We start from the raw sequence: 19,846 nt of genomic DNA, 5'->3' as shown, positions 1-19,846 counted from the left end.
TCATTCACATTGTCAAGATATTTATTTTAATAATAAATGCTGCTTTATTTGATTTGCTTCAGCAGATATGCTATAGTAGTCTGCTTTTATAGAAAGAGCAGTTCCATTATATTTCTGTTTTCCTCAGATTTTATGAAAGTATATGTATGTACATATATACACATAAATGGCATATATATGTTATTTTATATATAATATACATAATATGTTTATGTATGTACATATATACACATAAATGGCATATATATGTTATTTTATATATATAATATACATAATAAATATGCATGGCCTCCTATATATGCAGCCCTGTCCTCTCAAACTAGAATAATAATGTATACAACTCACTATGTAACATCTCTAGGTAGATGTATCAGAGCCATTTCAAACCTAATACAGCCAAAAGTATGTAAGTATAATCATAAATCGACATAATTATCCCTTCACATTTGCACTTTCTCAATCTTTACCACTTAGTAAGTAGTACCACTATCCAGTCAGTTGCTCGAATAAAATCCTAGGTGTTTCCTTTGATCCTTTTTTGTTATTCTTCTTTTCTCCTTATCTATTCCATCATCATGTACTAAAATTCCACATGTAAAAAGATATTCCTAAAAGTGTACAATTCAGATCCAAGCCACTGTCATATTTCCCATTGGTTATCATGATGACATTCTAACAGGCCTCCTTATTCTGCTCTTGCTGCCTTAGCAGCATTCTCTACCTAGCAACAAAAATGGTATTGTTAAGATATAAATCAGATTGTGCCGCTGCCTTATGTACAATATCTTGATAATTTCCAATCCACTTTGAATCACAACCAACTCCTCCTTTACTCTAGTTACATTTCAAGTACCTAACAGCCACATGAGGTTAGAGGCTACAGTATTGGGCAGCTCAGAGAAGATTTCTATAACTGCAGATAGTTCTACTGGATGGTGCAGCTGTAGACAAACTAGCTTATTCACCCTCTGTTTCTTGAATATTCCAGGTTTGTCCCCACTGCCAAGTCTTTACCCTTGTTCTTCTTTCCCTATGGGTTGATCTCCCCGAGTCTGTGTGTATAGTTTCTCTTTTTTGGTATCTCAGCTGGGGGAGAAAGAATATCTCTTTCTTATCATTACAAGGCTCTTGGCTGAGATCCCTATAACAAAAGACAGATTAACAAGAAAAAAAGCATCACAATTTATTTTATATATATATATATATTTTTTTTTTTTTTTTTTTTTTTTTGAGACGGAGTCTTGCTCTGTCGCCCAGGCTGGAGTGCAGTGGCCGGATCTCGGCTCACTGCAAGTTCCGCTTCCCGGGTTTATACCATTCTCCTGCCTCAGCCTCCCGAGTAGGTGGGACCACAGGCACCCGCCACCTCGCCCGGCTAGTTTTTTTGAATATACGTTTTATGTAACGTAGAAAACTTCAGAAATGAAGACACAAAGAAACAAGTAAATCTGTGTACTTTTATGGACAGTCTTGCAGAAGTCCGATTGGAGAACAAAAGAGTATGCTCTAATGGTGACAAATTGAAGGGAACTTAGCAAGGTCTGTTTGTTCAGACTCTTCTTGGTGCCTTTATGTGATGTCCACTCCCTCCAGGTATAGGATAGGACACCTGTATCATGAGGGTCTTCAGGGAAGAAGGTCGGGGAGTGGCCTTCCAAGGTTTTATGACCTCCTGCAGGAAAGAAGGGGGAGGTGAGAGTGGCCTTCCTGCTTCTGCTGTATTCCCAAATGCCCAACAGCCATATTTTAGGGTAGTAGATCCTGAATCCTGTCACAGTGTGAATGTCATCTTTCCAGATCAATCTACAGCTACACCCAGGTAGTCCCTTTATATCACCCAATTCAAACTTCTGCACAGCATTTATGGCTGCTTCATATATCTCTTGACCAAATGTGTTTGTTGTCTATCTTCCCCACAAGAATTTAATCTTCATGGTACTGAGACTTCAACTGTCTTGTGTTCATGTCTGTATTACCTGTATGTAAACTAGTGGCTGGCAGATAATAGTCACTCAATAAATATTGTAGAAGGAAGGGAGGTGGGGGGAAATGTCACTTACAGGACATATCACTTAAAATATATTAATACTACTTACTACTACTACTTACAGGACATATCACTTCAAATATATTAATATTCAGAAGAAAACATCTCACAAAAATAAAGGAAAAGCACCTGATATATATAATACTGAATTCAGTAAGTACATCTTGAACTGAATTAGAAGTCCAATGCTTATATTCCAGCTCTGCCACTATCTTGGACATATTTTGCTTCTAAGAGCTTCCATCTTATTTATTAAAAAAAAATTCAGACTGCAGTTAAAAGATTCATTACAGTTCCAAATTCTGTTTTTTAATGAAGATATTGAACCCAAGAGAAATATGCAATACTTTTAATATATCTAGAAAAATACTTGTTTATATACCGTTTCTTCTGCCAATAGTTTGTGAATATTTTAACTACGTTTTAAATCATCATCATATTGCATAGTCTTAAGCTGCTTAAATGTTCATAGAGTAAAATTTTAAAAAGCAAATTTAATCACATAACATTACAGAAAGTTTTGCTATAAAGACATTGAGCTAGTGATTAAATTGGAATTTACAGACACATCTGCTTATGGATATTTAATTAACCACAACCTAATTGATTGTTAAGCAATTGATAAGATCAAATTAGAACAATCAAGACCCTTACATCATTCTGCGGTAGGTAGGTCAAGTCACATAGATACAGCCAAAGAGCCATGTGAAAAAAACCCTATCCTTATGAGAATTTCCTTTAGAAGTTTCTAGGTGTGGAAACCACATTCATTGCTCAAACAGAACTGGTTTACACAGTTGGGCTTTTATATACCTGGTCATAACAGTTCTACTTAAAAGAAAGAAATTCTCCAAGGAACTTACTTAGAAGGATATTCATGTCATAAAACTCAGAAAAGGCCCACTGTGGTATACTCCATGAAACTTATTAACATGAAGATTTCCTTAAGTAGTTATAAGCTGAGGTTTTATCATACTCATTTTTGTGTCATCCCCAGGAACGAAGACATTACACTGAATATTAGATTAACTACAAATACTTAAGTAATCAATGTGTAAAGGGAAATGATGTAAAATAGCATATCATTGTCTTTTTAGATGAGGTTGTATAACTCCAATAAAACTTCTGGCCATTCATAGAGCTTCTGTTAAATTTCTCATATCCCTCATAGGCACTCGTGAAGGAGGCTCAGACTATTTTCAGAAGAAACACATGTGGGCTGCATTTCCCAGTACAGGGTCTTCCAATGGAAACACAGTGATGAGATAAGAATCATCTTCATATCCAAACTGCTGAATAAGAGCAAGTTCCACAGGGAAAGATCCACACTGCCAAAGATAGCTTGCTACTGGAGCATTGTAATACTTGAGATTTACTGCTTATTAAAATGCAAAAGGCCATTACTTCCCCTAGAACAAATTTTGTGAACAGTGATGAACCTAGGAAGCTTTTAGGCCATTTCCTGAATCATAAACAAAGAGCTCCATACACAGCAACTCTACAAGATGTAAAGGGGAGTATATTATATGATCCTTATTGGATTACTCAAAGCCTCAGTGAAGCTCCCTTCAAAAGTGATATAAATCAAAGCTAACTGCTTCCATAGAAAAGCAATCAAGTTTTCAAGAGAATATCTTTGTTCCCTGAGGTTGCACAGTAAGATTTAGATGCTTCTATTAGGACCTCTGCAATGGAGCATGCTTCAGTAATTATAAAAATCTAGCCTGGAAAAACACCTGGACAGACTCCCAAGGGAATCAAATGGAGCTTTTGGTTTCAAGTTTTGTATACGTTATCAAAATATTTTCCCATCTGCCCTATGAAAACACACACACACACACACACACACACACACACACACACACACCCCTACTTTCACTACATTAAATTAGGATATTAAGTACGGTGAGTTCTAGAATCTTTTACTCTTTAGTATTATTTTCCGGTTTGAAATAAGCTCTGTTATGTACTTCCATAAAGAAATGAACCCCTAAAAAAGCTTAAATTTGAGGAAAACTTATACCAAAAGAAAATGTATCTTTGGGAATATTGGGGAAGATATTTAGGAATATGAAATCATTCCTTCTCCAGAGCCTTTTATATTAATCAAGATGGGGTTCCACTATCTTACTGAAAGATGCCTTTAAAACTAGGCCAAACAATAGTGACATCTTGGCTAAAAATAACTCCCTCCAAGGTGTTAAAGTCCTCAGAGGGTCCATAAGAAGGCCTTCATTTTTCTTTCTATCTCAGCCACGTGGTCAAATATTTAACAATGCTCTAAGTTTAAGAACACATGCAAATCTTGCTCTGTTTTGAAGCTGACTTTTGCTGCTTAGAATTGTAAAAATCACATTCCATAATTAAAAGTTAAAAGAACTGACATTTATTTGTTGCTTACTTTGAGAATTTGAGCAAATCAATATGCCTTCCAGATTTTGTCTTTTTTAGAAAATATATGTGCGAAATCAGTAACAAATTTTCCCCTTCTGTAGTCTCTAAAAATGAATAATTATCTAGTTGAAAAGTACTGACTTGTACTTTTGTGCCTAGAACTGTGCTAGATTATAGAAAATGCAAATTAACCACGTTACAGTTTATGACATCAAGGAGCCTGTAGTTCAGTGGGCAAAGATAACACATAAAAATATGTGAATAATACAAGGTAATAAATATCTGTTAAATTCTGTGGCAAAATTACAGGTGTTATAAGAATTCAGAGACATGAAAAATCAATAGAGCTTATCAGGGTTGGAGAATTTTGTAAAGAAAGTGCAACTTAACTTGTAGAGAGGGATTTAGACTTGATGTGATAAATTGTTCAGAGTAATTGTAGGTTTTTGAGCAGGGGAGTGACAGATGAAACCAACACTAGAGGAAAATTTATGGGGCATCAGTATGCAGGAAGTCTTAGATGATAGAAGAACATATGCTAACTAGAAACCTAAAAAAATACCTCAGGGAAAATATGATAAAGGCTTGGACTGCAAGGTGGGTTGTGGGAATAGAAAATTGACATTTTGAAGAAAAAATTGATAGGTCTTCATAACTACGTGGAAATAGTAGAGAGGGATTATATTATAACTTAGAATATATACTACATGAATGTACAACCAGGCACCCATAAAACATAATAACACTGTCTTAGTTTACGTTCCTCGGAAAGCACAGCCTGAGACAAGAGCATGGATACAGGTCGTTTACTTGAGAAAAATCCCTAGGAAGGAAAGAGTGAGAAAGTGGGGAGAGAGCAGCAGAGAAAGGATAAAAGGCAGCGAATGGTACCATTAATGAGCTGCCTAGCAATGTGGATGAATAGGGCTCGATTCTACCGGGAGCCTCCACAGAAACCATGACTAGCATGTTTGAGAATTGCCCTGCCAGAAGCTGGGGAGGCTAAGGAATTCATCCGCTGACTTCCTCACCCTTGGCTTAGGGTTGCCCCCAGTGGCATCATCTTCCCTGTACGTCTTTGTATACCTACCTATGGATTGAAGCTTTCTTTTGCCTTGGAGAAGGCAAGCAGAGCAGGGACACTCAGTGATGCAGGCCCAACCAGTAATGCTAGCAATGGCACTTTATAGCCACAGCTGCACAGAAATCAGGTGAGGACTCAGAATGTTGCACCGTGAGTGAGCCTCTGCAATAATCAATGCAATTGAATACTTGACATAAGAATACCACATAGACAAAAGTCAGGGAGAGAGACAGATGTTAGTGGGTTACTCAGGCTCTGGACTCGGAGGTCTTTGAATAGGTATTCAGTGTTCTCCTCTGCAAGACTTTAGGTAAGTTATACTTTACTTCCTCTAAACTTCTTCAAGTCCCTCTACTGCTAAGTGATGACAATAATATTACCTAGCTGGTTGTTACAAGAACTCAATGAATCAATGCGTATAAAATAATTAGAACAGTGCAAAAACAATCCCCAAAAATATTGGATCATAGAAGTAGATTTTTAAAATTCGAATTCTTAGGGAAATTTATCAACAACATTAAATTAGTAGGGATTGTCAACATAAGATACCCCAAATTAAAATAAGTATATGTATTCTTATTCCAATGACAAGATTGTTGAGAGCCCTAATTAAGGTACTTAAAAAGCTCTGAAATGATACTAGCATGTGCCTAATGGCTGAATACTACCTTCTTCAATTAAAATTCTCACTTTCATCAAACTTTAATAAAGAATCGTTCCATAGCCACTGCTTCTTGTCTCTGGTAGCTGGAAAGTGTCTCTCTACAGCACTTCACAGGTAGTGCAACTGTATTCCTTCCCAGACTCTGAATAGCTGTCAGCACCAAGGAGGGCAGCAGTTACTCTGTGAACTCAAGCAGTCCTCCTCATGTGTATTCTCTTTTAGACTTGACAAACACTATTCATTCCAGGTATGACACATGCATGTTATGAGTTCCATCATACACACCCATGTGCAGCAGATAGTAGTAAGGAAACGAATTTTACAGTTAGTGAAAGAGCAACTAAAGAGCAATCTGCCTCCATAATTGTGTTCAATGTCCACCTCATCCTTTATTGATTGTTAAGTCTCAAAGTCAGTAAGTTCTATAGAAGTACTACAGTAGTTTAACTGGAGGGATCTCAGATAAATATTTATAGACTCATAAAAAGGTCCATAACACACTTCCACAAAATATTAAGTCCAGAAATGACCTCCAGATCCAGACTTTTCATTATAAACAGAGGAAACAAATATAAAAAATATTTGCCCATAGTCATACACTGGTCTCATCACCAGACAAACCATACAGACCTCATGCCAGCCAAACAGGGCTCCTCCTTGCTCACCGGATTGCCTCTCAGATCCCTCCTCTGCACCATGTCCATGGCCCTACCCATGCCCACACCTCCATGACCCATGGAGAGAAAGGCGAGGTAAGTTCATTACTTAGATTATTTATCCAGTAACATTGGAAGACATTTTTGTGACAAAGGATTTCCACATCCAGTGTATTCCACTGATGGGCCTCATAGTGTATCTGGAAGAGTGTCCACATGTGCAACGTGAACTTCATTCATAAATACGTAAGTGAACGTGAGACTTTGCACAAATGCAAAGATACAAGTTAGGATAGAAGGGCTGGAGAGAAGGGGGAGATGGAAAATCTTCATGGCAAAGTAGTAGAGGAAAGGAAGGAAACATACGGTGTTCAAATATAGTACCAGAGTGAGAATATATAGCTTGTCCTTTTCAAGGATTCTTTTTCTAACTATGAAAATAATACACAAACATTATAGAGAATTTTTTAAAATAAGAAGACAAATATCAAATATTATCCTACTTCTTAATATTGTCTACTGCTAACGGCTTTTTTTGTTTCCCTTTTTTGTTTCTTTGAAAACATACAAAATAATTTACAAATTGGTATATAGCTTTTCCACCTAATTTTATATTGTAAACATTTTCCTCTATTTCTCTACAAAATGGTATAAAAATAGTTTGTAGTAGATATACTCACTAGGAAGGATGGAGAAGTAAGTCTCCTGAAATAACATTTTTTAAATCTGGCATCTAATCAGAAATAAAGCTAAGTTTTCCTCCATAATACACTAAAAATGACAGTTTTATGGAGTACTTAGATATTCTCCCTCTCACTTATTTTGTTACTATTTAGGTGAAATGTAAAGTAATATTTCTGCATTCTATATGGTGACCAGAAAAGGAACATAGGGAGATTAGGCATCTCCCTAATCTTAAGCATATGAAAGATGGTTATTCAAATGGTTCCAATAAAGCTGTTATCTCTACATGGTGCCTGAATTCCCTTACCAGGAAATAAAGCCTTTTATTCTACAACAAGAGTCAAAATGAAAATAACCCTAAGGGGGAAAAAATGATGCTGTTTCATACTATTGACTGATAGCAGAGGCTTTTCTGAGGGCAGATGTGGACCAGAGACATGATAAACAAAATGTGATAAACTAAGTACCTCAAGGAAAGTGTAGACCTTCTCAGGACACAAGAGTTACCTTTCCAAGGCACAAATAATCTGTTGCAAACAGAAATCAAAGATACTAAAGACAAGTATGGAGTTAGACAAGCCAGTCCTCTTCTTTTCAAATAAGGCCTCAATAAGCCTTGCCCAGAGGTCGACTGCCACAGCGTAAGTGAATATCATGGGACTGGTATGAAGGAGTTACAAGGAACCAGGGAAATCATCCCTCCCACTCATCTGTCCCAACCCAACCTCCTTAGCTCATCCAGTTTTAGGCATGTCTAAATCTCAAATATTTATTATTGAGTCAAAAGTTTTGTTTTCCTGACTCTCACCGTCTGATCTGAATTCCTTCCTCTAGAGCCAAAAGAAAATCTACTCCCTGGAAGAAATGTCAATCTTTTAGACACTTAAAAGGAACTACCATATGTCCCCCTAAGGCTTTTCTGCAAGCTACACATTTCTGGTTTCTCTCATTCCTTCTACTTGGTGGTATCCCTCATCAGTGTTGTAATGTTAAATAACCTGCAGTTATCAATGAACTTCTTTTAACCAGTGTCCAGAACTGTTCACATTATCCAAGATCTTATCTGACCAACACAGAATTTAGTAGCAATTACTCTTGTGATATTGAAATTATATTTTCTTGTTTGTCCTCAATATGAGTTAACATTGTTCATATGTCTCACATTAGTTTCATAGTCACACTGCCATCTTCTTCATTCAAATTTTCTTAGGATCATATTCTCACAACATATTTCAAAATCTCTACATCAATGCATACAACATGGATGAATGTCAAAAATATGATGCTAACTGGAGGAAGCCAGACACAAAGATCGCATATTGTATGATTTTATTTATATGAAATATCCAGACTAGAAAAATCTATAGAGATAGCAGTGATGGTTGCACAGCATTGGAAATATACTAAAAACCACAGAATTTTACACTTTAAAATGGTTAAAAGATCAATTTCAAGTTCAATTAATTTGATCTCAATTTTTAAAAAGTAAACGATAATGTGATAGGGAAAAACAAGGATAAGGACATAAACTTTAACGAAGATATACTCACGAAATATAATATTATTCAGTAAAGGAATGAAGTACTCATACATGGCACGATATGGATGAAACTTGAAAGCTTAGTGAAAAAAGTCAGGCATAAAAGGCCACGTAATAATTGATTGTATGTACATATCATTCTATGTAAATAAAATATCCATAGTAGGTACATTCACAGAGACTGAGCATAGATAATTGCCAGGGGATCAGGGAGAGTGGAGTTAGGAGTGACTGTTAATAGGTGCAGAGTTTCTTTTGGGGGTGATGGAAAGGACCTGTTCAGAAAGCTGGAGAAAAGCACATCTCTTTCTTCCTCAACCCTCTAAAGCCTCACCTTGCAAGTTGAACCATACATGTCTGCAGGGTACTGAACAAATCCTCAAACGATTTTTACTCCCTGTGAAAAGCTGGATTAAACAAGCCTAACAAAATAGCATTAACAACATAATAATAATGCCAATTGCTACTTCATAAGTAACAAGTAATGATTAAGCTCTGAATATTAATAGAAAAGTCAGATTTTTATATATTCACTCCACAAGTACTTATTGAGTACCTATTATGTCAGGCATTATGAGGTAGTGCAGTGAATAAGTTACAGCCTCTAAAATCTATTTTAATGATTTTATTTGTATACCTGTGTACTATTACAAATCCACATTTTTATAGATGGGAACATGAACAGACAAAGCTAATAAAGTTGCTTATATCACATCAGATTCCAAGGTGCCTGTTGCTGAAGTTTTCTAGGCAAACCTTCATAGTCACATAGTAGAGAAATTTTGATTAAATGATCTTGACAGGCCGGGCGCGGTGGTTCAAGCTTGTAATCCCAGCACTTTGGGAGGCCGAGATGGGCGGATCACGAGGTCAGGAGATCGAGACCATCCTGGCTAACACGGTGAAACCCCGTCTCTACTAAAAAATACAAAAAACTAGCCGGGCGAGGTGGCGGGCGCCTGTAGTCCCAGCTACTCGGGAGGCTGAGGCAGGAGAATGGCGTAAACCCGGGAGGCGGAGCTTGCAGTGAGCTGAGATCCGGCCACTGCACTCCAGCCTGGGCGACAGAGCGAGACTCCGTCTCAAAAAAAAAAAAAAAAAAAAAAAGATCTTGACAAAGTGATCACAACTTAGAGTATCATTTAGTCTAAATTTGTTTTATATTGGTTGTATAGGCTACTCAACATTGTTATGTTATTAGTATATAAGACTAACAATTTTTGTATTATGATCCTTTTACAAATGATATTTTTGGAAAAACAATACTCCCCAAGTTAATCTAAAGGTTATCTCTAAAGTTAAAACTCTGCACGAGTAGAAAAAATTTTCACTTTGATAAAATTAAAATTTTAAATGAATCGTGTACCTAACAGTGGTTCTAGATGTATGTAATATCAGGAGATTTTTTACTTTGAATCAATTTGCACTGTTTTAAGTTCGAGCCCTTCTTTGTTAATTGGTCATTGTTTAATTGGTCATTGTTTAATGACCAATTAACATATGTGGAAGTTATAATAAGTTATAAGAATTTCTTTCCTCGTTGGCAAGAAAAATTCAATAGAGCATTATTTAATGACTGCATTATTTAATGACTGCAAACAACTGTCCTAATTTTGACTTTCTAATTAATTACTTTCAGGATGGAAATAGACTAGGTATCATTCACAATACCAGAAGAAACAGTGTTTTCTTTCTTTTTTTAATTCATAATCATTTTGCTCTAAATATTTTTCTAAAATATGAGTGACTCATTATAAGATCTAGAAAACAATCTGCTGATCCTCAGTAAACATAAACATATATTTTGTGTTATTTATTGAATTCGATCAATAATCCCAATAATTTGACTTTTGAAATGTTTGTATGTTTTTAAGCTATTTCACAGTGCAACACAGCAGATCTCTTGATTTCACCACACAACCACGAGGTACAGTCCAAGTTGTGCTGACTTGGGAGTTAAAGCCTACTTTGGAGGAAGGAAGAGGTACTTTACATATCCTGAATACTTGCTACCATTTTCCAGTGGATTGGGCTAAACTGTTCCATATAAATTATCGTGAAAATACTTTATTTGACCTGAAATACACTACCATTAAGCCTTGATCAGATGTTACAGATAAAGATAAATTGTGATGTTTAACCAGTTCTAGTCAATCAAGGACTTTCGTGGTGAAAGTGAACCAGAAAGAATCAACTATCATCAACTAAGAGAATTCTCTTGGTGGAAGAGGGATGGAAATGTCTTTATATAGCAGATAATATTTTTAAGCTTGACAAAGAACAGTGAGAACTGGTTCATGAAATTGAAGAAGCTAGTTTATTACCATGAAAATATTTATTAACTTATGTAAGCCAAGATAGAGTAATCTAGAACAAGCAGCATTTCTGTTGTATCTTTTCCACTGAAATTCTACACCTGACATTTGATTCCTATCTAATCCAAAGGATCAGTCACATTTGTGCAGGTTCATTAAGGTTGTTAATATTTCTGAGTTTCCTAACCACTTACTTATCTCAGGCTTCCTAGTAAATAGTCTGCATGGAATACAAGGCAGAAAGATTAGCTCCAGGTGAATGGCCAGTCACTTAAAAACACAGTCATCTTTTGGTCACCAATAACTCCTTACACAGAAAAAAAAATTGATAAATTCTGAGTTAATTAATTTGTTAATTCAGTCAATAACAAATATCTCTTGGGAAAATACTTGGTGTCAAGCTGAATAAAAAGAGATATTCTCATACCTCAGACACATATTTATGAGGAAACTTAGCAATACAGACAATGACAAAACTGAGACCATATTGAATGGGAGCTAGGAAGAACTATTCCCGTTTGATACTCATTCCACAGTATCACAAAGGAAGTGGTTAGGATTGTAATATATACTGACCAAAAAAACCTAAGAGTATACAGCTTGAATTAGGCAACTGTAATATTTCAGGGTTTTTTTTACCAGTAAGTTGGGCACAGTAGGAGATGGAATTGAGTGACAAACAGTAATACATAACATCAAATGGGTCTTTGATGTTTTTGAGTGGACAGTGATCAACATAGCTGTGGTTACTGGTCACATGTTTCTACGTTACTATAGGAGAAAATAAAATCTGGAACCTAGTAAAACTATTCACAGTTAAATCAAGGTTTTGGCTTTAGCTAGAGTGGTGATTTGAAAACCAAGTAATGTAGCAGAGCATGATGATAGCAAAATCCTAATATGTTGTGTTTCTGTTAATATAGATTCAAAATACATAAAGCAAAAACCAACCAAAAATACACTGATATGGTTTGGCTGTGTCCCCACCCAAATCTCATCTTGAATTATAGCTCCCGTAATTCCCACGTGTCATGGGAGAGACCCCTGTGAGAGGTAATTGAATTACGGAGGTAGGTCTTTCCCTTGCTTTTCTTATAAATGAATAAGTCTCACGAGATCTGATGGTTTTATAAAGGGGAGCTCCCCTTCACAAATTATCTTGCCTGCTGTCATGTAAGACATGACTTTGCTCTTCATTCACCTTCCACCATGATTGGGAGGCCTCCCCAGCCATGTGGAACTGTGAGTTAACTAAACCTCTTTGCATTATAAATTACCCAGTCTTGAGTATATCTTTATTAGCAGCGTGAGAACAGACTAATACATCTACCAAGGAATAACAGATACATCCATAACTATATTGGACCTGTGAAACAACATAAAATAGTCCAACACATAAGTAACTGAAATCTCAGAAAGAGAGAATAAAGAGATTAATGTCAAAAAAATTAAAATGGCTAAAATTGTCCAAATACTAAAAAATCTTGAACCCACAAGTCAAAAAAATTTAATGAGCCATAAGAATAATGACTATAAAATAACTAAATCCAGGCAAATAATAATTAATTTTATAAAAACCATAGATATGGCCTAAGGAAAGGGGACTTCATGATGCTAAAGAAGTCATTTTCCAATGGTAAAAGGATGTGTTCAACACACAGCTTGAGAAAAAGAATGCACTATAAACAGGAGACCAACAATAACATTTGACTTCTTATCAGAAACAATGTGAGTCAAAGACAATGGAATAAATGCTTACAGTGCTGGGAGGAAAAAAATCTCTCAACCTCGAATTCTGTATCTAAGAATTAAAGGTTAAAATACCTTTAAAAAACAAAATCAAATTAAGGCATCTTCAGATAAACACAAGCTGGGAAAATTTGTCACAAACAGAGCAGAACTGCACACAAAAAATAATAAGGGAAGTTTTTCAGTTTGAAGAAAAATGCAGCAATGAGATGAAGAATGCAGAATGATTAAAATGTGGCAAATGTAAGATGCTTTTCCTCGTTTTGTTGTTTCTTTACAAAATAATAGATAATTCAAAACAAAAAATAAAAGTCGTATGTTATGGGATTTATAGGATATGTAGAAGTAAATGTACACCGACAACAATACAGAGGACAGAAGTCAAGTAAATGAAACTATGATATCATAAGTTTTTAATGCATAGAATGATGTCATATTCAGGGTAGTATTTGATAAGTTAAGTGTGCATATTTGGATCCCTCAAAGGAGCTGGTAAAAATAAAAATTCAAAAAGTTAAATTAAAAAGCCAATTCAGAGAATAAAAAGAAGTAATTAAAAGCAGCCAGAAAGCCAGGAGAGGGGAAGAGAAGGTAACAATGAGCAAACAGGACAAAGAGAAAACTGGTACAAGATAGTAGGCTGAAACCTAACTATACTAAAACTTCAGTAGATACACAGTAAAATTATAGTCAATGTATGAAACCAATTATGAGTCAGAAACTGTCACAGCAGTTTTTAAAAGGAACCCAAACATATTCTGTTTATAAGTACCTTAAATAAATAAATACAGAGATAATGAAAATCAAAGAAAAGAAGAAGATATACCATATAGTCTATAAGCATAAGAAAGCAGGAGAAGCTATGCTAATATTAGGCAAATACACTTCAAGACATAAAATATTACCAAGAGTAAAAGGGATTTTTCATAATCATAAAAGAATATGTTCACCATAAAAGCAAAAACATTCTAATAACACTACTAAAAGAGCATGAAAATACACGGAGAAAAAAACCCAAAAAACTGAAGAGAAAAACATATAAATATACAATTATAGTTAGAGACTTTAATTCTGCCCTCATTAATTGATAGACTAAGTAGACAAAAAGTTAGTAAGAATATAATACTTGAAAAACATTATGAATCAATTTGACCTAATAGTTGTGGAGAATAGCATCTATTAATACATAATGCCCACTCTTTTCAAGTCTGCATAAATAATTCACCAACATAAATAGACCATAAGTTGGACCATAAAACAAGTCACAATATTTTTAAAGGATTAAAATCACAGAGCATATTCTCTGACCCAGTAAGATTAAAATAGAAATTAGTAGCAAAAATACACCTGAAAATTTCCCAAATATTTACAAATTAAGAAAAACCCTCCTTAATAATCCATGGATCAAAGAAAAAATTCTTAAGATAAATTAAAAGGCATTTCCAAGTGAATAATAATATTTTAAAAAAAGAAATTCCAAGGAAAGATTATAGAAATTGTATAAAAATTTTATGGCTAAAAAAGATTTTAACTAAAACTTCCCACCTTAAGAAGCTATAAAAAGAAAAGAAAAGAAAATTCAGTAAGTCAAAGAAAATGAAGTAAATAATAAAGGTAATAGCTGATATCAAAATAGTGGACAAAGTTCAGAGAGAAAAATACGTAAAAACAATAGGTTGTCTTGAAGTGATTAGCAAAACTGATAAACCCCTAGCTAAACCAACATAAAAATAAAACACAAATTATCAATTATAGAAATAGTGAAGAGGCCATCACAACAAATATTAAACAGATAAGAATATATTATGCACACATTTATTCCAAGAGATTTGACAAATTAGAGGAAATGGATATGTTATTTGAAAGAAACAAATTATCAAAATAATAATTACCAAAACTGATACAAGAAGAAATAGAAACTCTGTATGTTCCTGTATTTGTTGTAGAAAGTGCTTTTGGAATTAAAGCATTTCTACAGGGAAAATGTGAAGGTACAAGTGAATTCTAGCAAACACTTGATGAAGAAATAATACCAAAACCATCAACATTTTTCAAAATACAGAAGCGGAAAAAATATTTTACAACTAATCATCCTGATGCTAAAACCTGATGAGTATATTAGAGAACAAATAACATAGGCACAAAAAGTCTTAATAAAATATTAGCAAATAAGATTTGGCAACATATAAAAAGGATAACACCACATAACCAAATGGGGTTGATTCCAGGAGTACAAAGTGCGTTCAAAAATATTTTTAAAAATCAATGCAATATACATATTATAAATTATATTGATTATAATTTATAATCTATATTAACAGAATGAAGAAAAACTATATATGCTTATCTCAATTGCTACAGAAAAATGATTTACAATATGCAACACTTAATGATAAAAACTCTCAATAAGCTAGGAATAGAAGGGAACTTCTCAGTCAGCTAAAGACATCTATGAAAAGTCTATAGTTGCCAGGCACAGTGCCTCAGGCCTGTAATCCCAGCACTTTGGGAGGCCGAGGCAGGCAGATCCCCTGAGGTCGGCAGTTCGAGACTAGCCTGACCAACATGGAGAAACGCCGTGTCTTTTAAAAATACAAAATTAACCGGGTGTGATGGCGTATGCCTGTAATCCTAGCTACTCAGACGGCTGAGGCAAGAGAATCGCTCGAACCCGGGAAGCAGGAAGCGGAGGTTGCAGTGAGCCGAGATTGTGCCATTGTAATGAGCCGAGATTGCACCATTGCACTTCAGCCTGGGCAACAAGAGTGAAACCGCTCCCCTCTCCGACCAAAAAAAAAAAATAAAAAGTCTGCAGTTAGCACCACACTTAGTGGTGAAATATTGAACGAGTTCCTCCTAAGATTGAGAAAAGGCTAAGATGCTCACCCAAACTTCTCATCTATTCGATAATTTACTGGAGTAATCTCACAATGTAATAAAGTAAGAACCAGCAATAAATGCATAAAGTTCAGAAAGGAAGAAATAAAATTCTCTTTATTCACAGTCAATATGATTGCTTTACATAAAAATTCTAAGTAAAAATTTTTTAGATTAAAAACACTAGAACTAATTAATTTAATACATCATCGATGTCAGTATTTTAAAAGTAAATTCTAATTCTGTGTGTTAGTAAGAATTGGAAAATATAATGTTTAAAATGTCATTTTGAATAATTAAAAGCAAATCTATACACACATACCCTTAACAATAAATTCAGTGAAAGTTGTACAAGACTTCACTATTACGCTTATAAAAACTATGCTAAAAAAATAAAGACTAAAACAAAGAAATATGCCATAAATGGAAATATTGGTATTGTTATAAAGGCAATTCTTTCCCCAACTGATCTTCAGATATGTTACCATCACAATCAGCATCCCAGCAGCTATTTTTACATAATTGACAAGTTGTTTCTAAAATTTACATGAAAATGCAAAGGATGTAAAAGGAAAATAATCAATCTTGAAAAAGAAGAACAAATTAGAGGACTTACAAAATGTGATTTTAATGCTCTTAAAACAAAGCTCTAAAAACCAAATAATTGTGGTGTTGGCCTAAGGATAGACAAACAGATAAAAGGAACTAAATCAAAACTCTAGAAATATACATGCTTTTGACTTGAGACATCTGTTTCAAAGCAATTTAATAATAAAAAAAGAAGTTTTCCAACAAATAGTGCTGGGAAAAAGTGGTAGGACCCCAACTCACACCATTTATAAATTTGATGTAATAGAAATTATAGATATAAGTATTAAAACTAAAATTTAATACCTCTGGGGAAAAAAGGAAAATATTTTTATGACCTGGAATATGCAATGAATGTTTTTATACCAAGCACAGAAAACACATTATCCCTAAAAGTAAATAATTGATGACATGGGTTTCGCCAAAATTAAAAAAATCTGCTCATTAAAATAAACCATTACCAAAATGAATGGCAAGTCACAGATTGGGTAAAGTATTTGTAAAACATTTATTTGTGAAAGAATCCTTATCTAGGTTGGGCACGGTGGCTCACACCTGTAATCCCAACACTTTGGGAGGACAAGGCAGGTGGATCACAAGGTCAAGAGATCGAGACCATCTTGGTCAACATGGTGAAATCCCGTCTCTATTAAAAATACAAAAATTCACCAGGTGTGGTGGCATGCTGTGAGCTGCCACCCATCTACTCGGGAGGCTGAGGCAGGAGAATTGCTTGAACCCGGGAGGCAGAGGTTGCAGTGACCTGAGATTGTCCCACTGCACTTCAGCCTGGCAACAGAGCGAGACTCCATCTCAATTAAAAAAAAAAAAAAAAAAATGAACCCTCATCTAGAATATATAAAGAATGTCTACAACTTAATAATAATTAACAACAAAAAAAGCAAATTAAAAAAAATTGATAAAAGACCTGAAACTGAAACTTTACAAAGGGAGATTCACAAATATGCAGTAAGCAGTTAATAATTCTTGAACATTATTGGGCAGCAGGGAAATGCAAATTAAATTCAGTAAGATGTCCCTATCTACTCAAAAGAATAGCTATCAAAATATTGGTAACCTTAAATTTTGGCAAGGATGAAGAGGAAATTGAAATTTTATGTCTTGTTAGTAAACATGAAACATGGTACAACTACATTAGAAAACCGTACGGAAATTTCTTATTAAGTTGAAGAGTAAATAAAAGTTTGGTCCAGCAGTTTCACTCCTAGCTATGTACCCAAAAGAAATAGAGCTAATATCCACGGATAAGACAGATACAACAGTTATCATAGCAGCTCTATTCATAAAAGCCAAAATCTTTTTGTAAACTGCCTATTCACAAATTGTGGCATATTCAAACAACTATTACTCAACCATAAAAATGTACAAGCTGATATTTACAACAACATGGATGAAACCAGAAACAAAAGAGTATGTACCACATAATTACATTTATATAAAATTTTAGGACAGCAAACTAAACTGTGGTAATAAAATCAAAACAGTGATTGCCCCTTTGGGTTGGGGAGGGGGATCAACTTGGAAGGAGACATAAGAATTTCCTTAGCTTATAAAAGTATTCTGTACTTTGATAGAGAAGTGGCTAACATAGGTGGCTGCACTGCCAAAACTTATCATATTGTACACTTAAGATCTGTGTGTTTTGCTTTATGTCAAATATGTTCCAATTAAAAATAAAAAGGGGAAAATAAACTCTGATAAATATTAGAAACCTGATTTTAATAGCTCACATCTTCTAAACATATTTTAAACAAATTAGTAATTTTTTATTCTGCTATTGTTTTTCCCTGCTATGACTATAAATGATCCTTCATCACCACTCAGTAATCTGCCTTTAAGACTGGAAATTACTGAGAAAATCCCTAAATTTTCTTAGCTACCAAAGCTTAGGTTTGTTTCATTAAATATTAATGGAAACAAAGAAAGTATTAGGTAAAACATAAAGTATCATTTGAATTTGGTCTTAGTGAAATACGGTCTAATACTAAACAAAAAGTTATTTCATTCTAATGCTAAGTTCAGTACAAAGAAAATAGGTTTTAATAATTTAAAATATGACTTGTAAACTTCTGAATTGTTTTGCTTATCTGTTTACAAAGGTTAACTTAAACATTGACTACATTTATTTATCAATACCTTTTGTTTCTCAAATACTCCTTCCTGTCATTATTTGCAAAACTTAGTAAATTGTGATTTCAAGTTCAACCATCTTTGGAACACAGATATGACTTGGGTTACCTTTGGAGGTTCTCCTTGATTATCTATTCAAAAAAAGCTAATTTTGACCTTCCATTTTATGGGCTTTCTTCCCTAAAGTGGGAAACCTTTTTATTCATTCAATGGCAGTTTCTTTGTATTCCATATTCCAAGGTGTCTGAGGCTGGTGATGAGACCTTTTTAATATAGAACTAAGATTTCTCCACTGTATAACAGGAACAAATTAGGGCATTCATCTAAAAAAAGCAAAGTACCTGAATAGTGCAATCTCTGACGAAGAATGGGCAAAAATGGCACTTGAGTCCTCTAAATTAGAGCATTAGTTCTTGTCCTTTAGAAGGAAAAAAATCAGAAGAACATTAGACTAAACTAAATTGAACAGAAAAGCCAATAGTGAAGAATAAACTGGAAGGTGCTCAAATCAGGAGAGTGAAGGTGAATGCTGAGAACATAACAAGTTTCAAAGGTAGGATGCTTAACACCCAGGGATCTGAATCACATGACACACTATATTCAGTCGAGTCCAATCTAAGCTTCACAGTTTCTCAAGATAGAAAAAACAGTGTTACCAATTCAGACCGCAGATGCCCAAGAAAAGCTGTTGATGTCAGATGTTAAAATGGGGCCAGGACCTTAAGCAAAATGAAATGAAAGAGTAAGAAAATTATCTGGATACTTCAGGTTAAAATGTGTGTTTTTATTAAAGCAAATGAAGATTTTTTAGCTTATGAGTTTAAAAATAAGTGGATTACAGGATTTGTGAGTCTGTTCTGATTGCTAGAGTACGTGTTTATCACCTCAAATATCAGAATATTTCAAGCAAAGATGTTTGGGGCCTGGGTATTCATATCACAATTTTTCAATTAACTTTGCACATGTAGGCACAATCTCACTGGTGATTTGTATCCCATTTGGGCACCGTTTTAGTTTGGTGGAAATGGCCCCAAGGAATACTCTCTGTGGAAACCCTAGACTATGACACATTTACAGAGCTGGACTAGCAGTGAAAT

At 34.6% G+C, this 19,846-nt stretch overlaps 1 long non-coding RNA gene across 1 annotated transcript in view; it reads right to left on the bottom strand.

Moving 5' to 3' along the window:
• Positions 1–1,456: 1,456 nt before the first annotated feature.
• LOC105471087 (uncharacterized) overlaps positions 1,457–19,846 on the bottom strand; it is a 70,393-nt gene continuing 52,003 nt past the window's right edge. Inside the window, exons 6-7 of the long non-coding RNA XR_980977.2 lie at positions 19,091–19,167; positions 1,457–1,672 (exon numbers count right to left, since the gene is read on the bottom strand). This is a non-coding gene — a long non-coding RNA (uncharacterized lncRNA). The remainder of the gene's footprint in view (positions 1,673–19,090; positions 19,168–19,846) is intronic.

This window comes from Macaca nemestrina, chromosome 6 (assembly GCF_043159975.1).
Source record: "Macaca nemestrina isolate mMacNem1 chromosome 6, mMacNem.hap1, whole genome shotgun sequence".
NCBI lineage: Eukaryota > Metazoa > Chordata > Mammalia > Primates > Cercopithecidae > Macaca > Macaca nemestrina.
This window is presented reverse-complemented; position numbering and strand designations above follow the sequence as displayed.